The following is a 10,350-nucleotide window of genomic DNA, read 5'->3' as shown; positions in this document are numbered from 1 at the left end:
GGTTCCGTATGACGTCAATGGAGATGAAATCGTCGCCGCGTACCGAACGCTGTATGTGCGAGTGAAAGGGCGCGAGGGACGCGCGCTTTCACGGGGAGTGAACGCACGGCGGAGAACAAACGCGCGTTCTGCGCCGTGCTCCTTAAGGGCGGCAGAAGTAGGCGTCTCTTTCCTTCTTTACAATCACCATATATGTAGAGCAAACGCGCCTTCTTCCGACGCGCGAATGGCCGTGGGGGAGGGGGAGGGAAGGCAGGCGACGTTTAGCTGCGGCACCAAGTGCCTATTTATATCAGAGGCTCCGGCAACAGTCACCAACGCTACACGCATTTTGAGCGAACGCGGGCAAAACGCCGACGGCCTCGACAACAGTTCTGCGTGTTGCCGGTGCTGCTGCATGTCCAACTTTATACAGCTGATAAAGCTACTATCATTACTCCGTATAGCTCTCTACAAATTTGCTATCGCAATTGATGCTTCGCCTTTCAGGTGAAACTGCGACAACTTTTTGTGTCATGCACCTCCCACTAGGGACAGAAGGCCTTCAGTATGCTGTTAATTGAATAATAAACTAAATAAGGGCCAGTTAGCTCAGCTTTCTTCTCTAATTGCTATGCAGAACGCCCTCCCAGGAAATGCGTGCAATCGGCGTGGCGAGCCGCAGCCATATTGCGCTGAAATTTCCTCAACAATGGCAAAGCACCTGTGCACGTACCCACCTCGTAGAGAGTGTGGTCGACTGCGATATCCAGGTTGCACACCCTCTGTACGCCGCTGCGCAGGCCCCACTGCATGCCCGCCCGGAGTTCTCCGGCACCGACGACCATCCTCCGGCTGGACCACCGGGGTTCGGTTTCGGGTGGCGCGTTACCGAGGGCGCTGCTGTTGGTCCGGTGCGTCTGCGGCGCCGGGGTCTCCACAGAAGGGGACGCTTCGGCAAACGCCATGGACGGTTCAGCTCGTCTCGTCTTGGTCGGCTGCACAGCGGTGCCGATTGCCACACATGCATCATGCACGCGATCGATGGAATGCGATGGATACGTGGCTTTGGCGCCTCTCGCTCAAACATAATTAATTTATTATTGCAATAGCAATAATATAGACACTCAAAAGCAGATTTCTGCCGTCACCGTCGCCGTGAGGTTCCGTATGACGTCAATGGAGATGAAATCGTCGCCGCGCGCCGAACGCTGTATGTGCGAGTGAAATGGCGCGAGGGGCGCGCGCTTTCACGGGGAGTGAACGCACAGTGGAGAACAAACGCGCGTTCTGTGCTGTGCTCCCTTAAGGGCTGCAGAAGTAGGCGTCTCTTTCCTCCTTTACAATCACCATATATGTAGAGCAAACGCGCCTTCTTCCGACGCGCGAGAGGCCGTGGGGGAGGAGGGGGAGGGAAGGGAGGCGACGTTTAGCTGCGGCACCAAGTGCCTATTTATATCAGAGGCTCCGGCAACAGTCACCAACGCCGCACGCATTTTGAGCGAACGCGGGCAAAACGCCGACGGCGTCGACAACAGTTCTGCGTGTTGCCGGTGCTGCTGCATGTCCAAGTTCATACAGCTGATAAAACTACTATCATTACTCCGTATAGCTCTCTACAAATTTGCTATCGCAATTGATGCTTCGCCTTTCAGGTGAAACTGCGGCAACTTTTTTAGTGGGAAACCTAACCAAGTAATACCTCCATTACCGCTTCGCAACTTCACGCAGATGCCACCCATAACAATTGCAGCATAAGGTATAGCCAAACTCGTTGGTGACCTGAGAACTTCAGGAACGCCTGGCCCCAAGAAAAGGCCTGCTAAACTCCTAAAAGGAACTAAATCATTTTGCAGTGCCCTATTGCAAATTATTTTCGATCAATCGGTTACCATTAGGTCAATTCTCAAAGAATGGAAGATCAGCCATGTCGTTCAGATATACAAATCTGGCAGCTGTTCCAATACATAACATTATCGCCCCATTTCTCTGACATTCATAGCTTGTAAACTCTTAGAACGTACTGTAAACTCCCATGTCTTGCCATCTAGATAACCACCCGTTGGTTTCCAGCGAGGTGTTTCATGTGAAACAAAGCTTCTCGTGTTCACCATATACATTCACCAAAACTTTGATTCCGGCTTCCATACAGACGTTATCTACCTCGACTGCTCAAAAGCATGTGGTCCTGTTTTCAACCGTCTACAATTACCCTAGCTCGCTTGCCTCAGCCTTGGGCCTTTTTTCTTATCATGGATTCATTGGTTTCTGTTTGATCGGTCTCAGTACACAGTCATTGACAACCTTAATTAGCTCGGCTAGTAAGACCGCGCAATCCGGCGTTCCTCAGAGTTTGGTCCTTGGTCCACTTTTGTTTTAGATTTTTATTAACGACCTCGCTTACAATAAATCGAACTTAGTTCGCTTATTTGTGGATAACTGTGTACTGTAGCGGTGCATAACATCGGAAACTGATCATTCATCGCTGCAAAATGACCTCAACAAAATAACTAACTGGTGCTTGCGCTGGCTTATGGTACTTAACAATTCAAAAGGTAACTTAATATGTATCTCTAGAAAGCGAAACAACAGCTTTTACCCCTATTTTCTAAATTCATTGGTCCTCTCATCTAAAAATATTTACCGCTACCTAAACGTTAAAATATCGAACAAATTCACCTGGTCTGACCACATCTCACAGCTAGCGGCTTACTGTTCAAAATCACTCGGTCTAATCAAAAGGCCCCTATCAATGTCACCCGCTCCTATTCGCAAGCTTGCCTATGAAAACTTCATCCACACGAACCTCGCAAATGCCTCACCAATTTGGAGCCCCACCAGACTTAGTTATTAACGCATTCGAATCTGTACAATATCGGGCTGCGCGATTTATAACTTTCAAATACGATTGGCACACAAGTAGCCGTAGCATTAAAACTTCTTAACCTCTTAGCTTCCTGAACTCGCCGCACGATTGCAGAGCTGGGTCTTTTTCGTAAACTCTACTACAATTTTACGGAGTTGAGTAATACACTTCATTCCACTCCTCAGCACACTCCCCGTCCACTTTTAAACAGCTTTATCGCACAGCGTCTTTATGGAAATACCACCGCATTTCATAAATATTTCCTGCCCATCACAATAGAGCACTAGAACAAGCTACGTCAATCAATAGCTAATGAGCGCGATGGCCCAAAGTTTAGGTAGTTATTAGACAGTTTTAGTTTAGCGTGGTTACCGGAATAGCGGGCGTACCGGAATAGCGGGATCGAAATGCGCATGCGCAGAACGGTAAACGACCCATACCGTTTACCGCGCGCACGCTATTTCTCAGAGTTAACGTTACCGTGTTAGCGTGTTTGCGTAGTTCACGTAAAACATGGCGGCGGTCCCGGTCGCCCGCTTCGAAGTGAATTTGGCGTTGTTTTTGTAGAATTCACTTAGTTTGTAGCAAATGACTGCGTAAACGGCTTTTGCTTAGTCTCATGCCGCTTGTTATGGCTAATCTTGAGGAATTTTCGAGATCGCTTCTCGTTTCGAACGCGCCTATGCCTAACAAGAGAAATTTTCTCCGAGATGCGAGCGTCGCCAGTCGGTAAAGTCGGGAGATAGGCGTGGCGACGGCATATGGCCTCTGAGATCGTAACATTTCGGAGGCTATGGTAGACAGCTTGTACTGCTTGTTTGTTTCGCCGCAGATCGGCGGACATGGCAAGTAAAAATACAACGCGCTCCTGGCTTCCAATGCGCTGCCTCTCACACTTTCCGGACGCACACACGCATATCTTAGGTGCCCTATTTATGCAAAATTCAAAGCGTAATGGAATAGCGTGCCGCACGTAAACTACGCTATCATGCTATACTAAAACTCTCTTTCTGCAAAGTTCGTTTGCGAAACGGTAACGCTATTTCCCTTGACCCCGCTATTACGCTAACGTTAAACTAAAACTGTCTATTGACAGCTGATTTTTAAAGATCATCACCGTGCTCTCACGTGTGCAACGTGTTATTTTAAAATTTATTTTGTACACTTTCTTTTCTTTATTTTTATATTTTATTGCATCTAACGTCCAGGCAACTTTTGTTATCATGATTACTATGTATTTCTGTTTCCCCCAAAAGGAATCTTTATGGGTTATTAAGTGATGACGATAATGATGATTACGATGACATGAGAACACACATTATTAGCCGTAAGATTGGCAATAAATAGCAGATAATACTTTTTCCAAGCTTGTGTGGCAATATGAGAACCTCTCTCCTACCGACACATTCCGCCACTCAACGCTTACTCAGGCATGAGAGAGCTATTGGCATGCTTTCCTAAACAGAAACTTGTTTCTGAAGTTTGACAGTGCGCAGGGAGCTCTTAAGCTGCAAGCAAACCAAACATTGCTGAGGAATATTGCAACATGATTTCCGTGCATGTGCTCAGAGAACCAATAGGGAGCCAGTAGGCCTAATTACGCTGATGTGTTGATATTTTTTTCACGCAACTCTTTCAGCTGTTCATTGTGAAAAAATTACAAGCACGAAAGTTATGAACAAGAGAAGCCACGAGCTGAAAATTTATATCTGCAGGCTGTTCGAGAGTCAGCCCGCTGCCATAGCCTAATGCAGCTGGCTGGCGTTTGGACCAAAAGTCCAAGTAATGCGTGAGGGACCGCTACGCCCAGGCTCCGCCACTGTAGCGGGTTCTGAAACTCCGCATTCACAAGCAAAAAAGCATCTTACAGTAGGACAATTCATAAGAGCAGATCGCGCTAAGCGCCCCAGCCAGTCGTGACGGCAGACATATTAGCGAAAGCGACAGGCTGTAACAAGGGAAGAGGAGCCCGGATTCTTGTTGGGAGGTAAAAGTATTCCATTCCATTTTATTCTAACAAGCACCACGTATGAACAAAAAGCTTCGTGAATTGTAGCTCTAGTTGTATTCACAATGATTTTCGCGTGGTCTAAGTAAATTCTCTAGGCCATTACCTTGCTACCTTTGTTGACCCGTTACTCTATCAAATTTTATTTCTTGAGACAAAATTTCATTTTTAATTTTTTCTAAACCGCTCTTACAAAAAAAAAGAATGCTTTGGTACACATTTACGACCAAAACTTGTCGCGCATGGTATCCAATACACCAGGCATTTACAGACGTACACTTTTTGACCATGGACATGATTTTCAACTGCAGATACGTTGCCGAATGCTTGAAAGCGATTTAAAAAACTTCATATATTGCTTTAAGAGGTGGTGCTCATTTCTCGTAGCTCACACTAGTACAAGTTAAATTTAAAATTGGCGACTTCATTGTTTACTTACTGTTTCATTCCTTTAATGTCTTAGCCCGACCTTTATAGACCTTGGCTTTAACGTAATTTTTTCTTTGTAAAGTCTTGTGAGTTTAGCCCAAGCCTAACGAATGCACTATTCATCTTTACAAAGGTACTCGTCGTTCATATTGTTCTTACCTCCGGGAGCATCGGAGGCCTCGCACTGTCTTCATCATAAACACGGCTAGCACTTTTATTTTCTTGCCAATTTTGCACCAATATTGCTTCTAAGCAAAGAGTATAGATCATGCGAACAATAAATTTCGGCACAAATTTATTGTTTCACCAGGAAAAATATCTCTACTGTCCTCTGCAAAACTGCATGCTGTATCATACATGATACAGCAATAAATTCTTGCATAACAGGAACACTCGATCGACACAACAAAATAGGATAATCAAGAATAAATAAACGTCCTGATACTTTGGTGCCCTGATTTCTTTAGTAGATATGATGAAAATATATTTTTTATTCACGACCTTTCCGGACATTGTGCGAAGGACTGACACCATATATTTGATGATGTGTGGTGTTTTATGGCGCAAGAGCCAGGTATGGCCAAAGAGCGCCACGACAAGTGGTAATGTAATCGATGAGCGGTTATGACGCGGGCAATGAATTTCTCATGGTAGATGTGACATGGCTGTAAAGGGGCCTAAAAACTGTCGCTGTAAATGGCGTAAAACATATAGCTAATAAAATAATGAGAGTGACACCATATATTTAAAAAGAAATACAAGTAACTCAAACTTCGAGTTCTAAATTGGAGTGCCAACTGGAGTGCTAAAGTTGCTATTCATTTCATTGCTAAAGAAGGCAGGGATTCTTTGTGAATGTGTAGGACTTTTATTTTCATTTCGAGTCTATCATGTTCGATGAAATAGTTATATCCTAATCCTCTAAGATAGACCATATGGTAAGAGGGTACTAATTTACAAAGCATCATGGTTGGGAGAATTGTGAATTGGCAATCATTTCTAACGTAAAAGCCACTTGTAAACATTTCTGAAGTATTACTGACTTGCTGCATGAAACACACACAAATGGACATCTCTGCTATTTCTATGAAGTGTATATATGTTTTCAAAACGAATAATATTAGTAATATATTTATAAATAAAATAATGATCTAAGCAAATATAGGATGTCCAAGGTAGTGTGCACGAACAAGCTAGCAAATAGTGCTTTCTATGTAAATGACATCACTTACATATGTTCTTAGCAGCATCCTAAAGGAGCCTATTTTTTATATTCGTCTCCTGAAATTAACGTTTGTAATAAAAGACTGTCTGAGTGTCTTATGTATTTACGACGAATATGTCAGTAGTATCTGTTCGAACACATACAAAAAAAAAGGTTTCCTATCGGTGTCTTCTGTGGCTCATTTTCGCTTGAAAGAAAGTTCGTAAATTTTGAAGAAGTTACTGGCGGCCTTGGGCTGGAGCGTCTCTTCACCGCTACTTTCAAACACGCTGCAAAATAAATGCATCGATTTGACTTGGTATATTAAATTGTATGGCTTCGAAAATCGTGCTAGGGGTTAGCCTAGCATCCAGCTTCAAAGTTGAGATGACAACCCTTTCGGGTAGTGACAGGCAAAGTGCCTCGAGGATAAGTTATGAAAATTCTCAGCGCAGTCAGCCGACTTGCCCCATGAGGCCAACCGAAAAATGTGCACGCACGGTGCTGTCAAACTAAGGAAAAATTACGCACCATAAAATACAGAATTCAACGTGGAGAATTAGGCCGCAGAGTGTTTGCGAGCAGCACTCATGTAGTGTATAAGAGAAATGCCAGGACCACATTTCTTTGTGGTCCGCAACGCTGAAGAAAGGGCTACAGGAAAATAGGGCGGTTCAAACAACTGCAGCAAGGTGGAAAGTTGGGCGAGTTGGAATTGATGCATTGTTTGGATCAGCAGGAAAAAAAACGGCCACGAGAAATGGGAAGAACATAGCACGAGCGCTCTTTCTGTGTTCTCCCCATTTTTCGTTGCATTAGTTTCCCGCACTGATCGAAAGAGTGCTTCAAAGAACTGAAAGTGTTACTTTCGTTTGCATTATAAATCTTAATATTGTAATATTTACCACAAACGCAACATGAGTGGGCACGTCGGCTGGTCGTCGGTCAAGTTCATCATGAATCCCTTGCTACTTTTGATGCAGATGCTTCTGTTTGCGACGACATGGACGGCCAGTGCAACCGATAAAACCCAGTGTCTAATCGTCCCTGTGCATCTTGACGGAGACTGCGCAGACGAACTTTCGTACCAGATTGACACCACCATCTCGACACCGCCCTATTCTACGTCATCATCTGCTCCGTATAAAAGAAGCCCCCGCTTGAATTTCTTTAGTGGGCGCGTCGGCTGGTCGTCGGTCAAGTTCATCATGAATCTCTTGCTACTTTTCATGCAGGTTAGTGATAATCACTCTTCTATTAGATCTAATGACCGTTGCTTAATCCAGCTGGCGTGCCCTCACAGCCTAAGTTCATTGCATTCGTATGTACTGAACGTTGTACTATCCTTACTAGCACTTTGCGGTGACGTAGAACTCAACCCGGGACCTGGTACTGAGGAATTGCTTTGACAGCTTCTCGAGGGCCAAAATACCATGCAGAAAAGGCTGGATGCAATCGAATCAAAGCTTAAAAAGGTTGAAGCATCTGCATTAACCATTAAGAAATTTGGTACTAAAATCACTGAATTAGAGAACACTGTCCTTAGCTTCGAAAGAAAACTGACCGATCTGGAAGACAGAAGTCAGCGTAACAATCTGCTGATATTTGGCCTTCCTGAAAATGTTGATGAATCCCCGGCATCACATTCCGACAGTGTTGTTCAAGACTCATTTGAAATCGCGCTAGGTGTGCATATCGCTTCCGTAGACATAATTCACAGATTTGGAAGGAAACAAGCAAACAAACCACGTCCAGTAGTCTTGAAACTGACTGACTATCTCGACAAAGTCACTATACTAAAAACTGTTATAAACTGAAAGGGCAAAATGTTTCTATATCAGAGGACTTCTCAGCTATGACTAGATTGATTAGGAAGAAGCTGTGGGAGAGTACTGCTAACGAAAGAAGAGAGCGTAAGAGGGTAAAACTTCTTCATGACAAAGTAAAAATTGACAGCGACATATTTCAGTGGGATAGCAGTCAAAATAAAATAGTTCCACTTAGCGAGTACAACCGCAGGCCCAAGCGCGCACGTTGAAATTGTGATGGTCTCAGAAAGACATTTCGGTACCTCAATATCAATTCTCGTAGCCTCGTACATAAACTAACCAAATGGGAAAGCGTTGCTATTGCCCATAAGCCACATATTATAGTGGTAACTGAAACCTGGCTGCCTCGAGATATAAACGATTCTGAAATAACACCCGAAGGCTACAGCATCTTTCGTCATGATAGAAATAGTGGGGCAGGCGGCGTTGCAATACTAATCAACGAATCATTACGCGCATCCAGATTACCAGATATACCGGGCATAGAAAGTATTACAGCTAAAGTATCTCTTCATTTATTTGTCATGGGATTTTACCGTCCCCCGAATTGCGACAATGCATTTGTAGAAAAGCTCAATGAATTTTTGTGTTGAAAACATTCTAGTTCTTGTAATTTATTACTAACAGGTGACTCTAACTTTCCATCAATAAATTGGTGTAATGATTTTCCTGAGGCTCTGGCTAGCAATTCCCAATTGTTTGTTGATGTGCTGCTCTTGCACAATCTAACACAACTCGTTAAGCAACCTACCCGTATTCATAACGATAGTCAATCTATTTTGGATCTTTTTATCGTTAGTAACAACTTGCTTTGTCGAAATCCTTCTGTGCAGGTGTTTGAAGGTATATCAGATCATAAGATAGTAAGTTTCACAATCGAAGTGTGTTTCAATTCAAAACTTGAGAAAAAGGAAACCATAATTTCTATGTTTGCGAGTGCTAACGATATTGAAATATTAGATGCTCTAGTGCTATGTAGCGCTTCTTTTGTGTAAATGTTTCTGGCGGCTCTCTGAGGCGGAGCCTCCCCGAACCCAATAGAGGACAAAGCCGTTTGGTTGCACAGCACACAAAAATATTTAATGCAAGCAAGTATGGAAAGCAACCCTGTATATACAACCACACAACGAAATATTCACAACATGCTACAACTATAACTCAAACCAGCATGATGACAGACTGAGAGTCAGAGCTACCTCTTTGGAGATGGTATAACAAAAATACAACCAGTGACAGGGCTATGGGGTTATGGCTACCGCGTGAAAGAGTTCGACGCGGATGGGTGACGGTAAGGCGACGAGAGAGGCGGCGTTCGGTTCACCAACGTTTCACCAACGTTTCGGCGTCGCTGAGAGACGGCCAGGAAACCCGAGTGCAGCAGCTCTAGCTTGTAGAAGGAACGCTGGCGGCGTGGCGGCACGGGCAGTTGGAGGCGTCGTCGTGGCCAGGCAACTCGGTGCAAACTCAGGCCCGTGGCCCGACTGTTAGCGTTCTACCTGCGGGCTCACGAGTTCGCCGACCTCGGGCAGTTATCCGTGGTCGGGTGGAATGGCGACGTCCGGGAACTGGCTGGCAGGATGCCCCGGCCGGTTGAAGTCATGGAGGCTCGGGTCCAGAACCTGACGGCCTGTCTTCAGCTCCCGGTCCGGTGGTCGTCCTTCGCCCGGCGCCGCTTCTGGAACTGCCCCCCCCCCCCCTACTGCCAGCGCGGCTCCTTTTTCTGCTGCTCTGGTCGATTCGTCGATTGCTCATTGGCTGCTCGAGGCTCCGTGTTCCTTTGTGATTGGATTGGCTTTCTTTTGTTGTTTTTCTTGTGCCGCGTGTTCACGTACCGGACGGTCTTCGGCATCGTCGTTTTCGGCGCGGCGTGGTAGAGCGGCGCGCGCTCTCCTTGTCGTCTGCTTCTTGTGTGAATGCACTGCACCTTGTCGCACACCAAAAATATCACCGTCGCGCACCACAGATCACATAAGCCCCTTTTTGGGACAAGTTTTTCCACAGGAACAACTGCCAGTCAGTGCGCGACACCTTTGAC

Source organism: Dermacentor silvarum, chromosome 8 (genome assembly GCF_013339745.2).
Source record: "Dermacentor silvarum isolate Dsil-2018 chromosome 8, BIME_Dsil_1.4, whole genome shotgun sequence".
Classification (NCBI taxonomy): domain Eukaryota; kingdom Metazoa; phylum Arthropoda; class Arachnida; order Ixodida; family Ixodidae; genus Dermacentor; species Dermacentor silvarum.
This window is presented reverse-complemented; position numbering follows the sequence as displayed.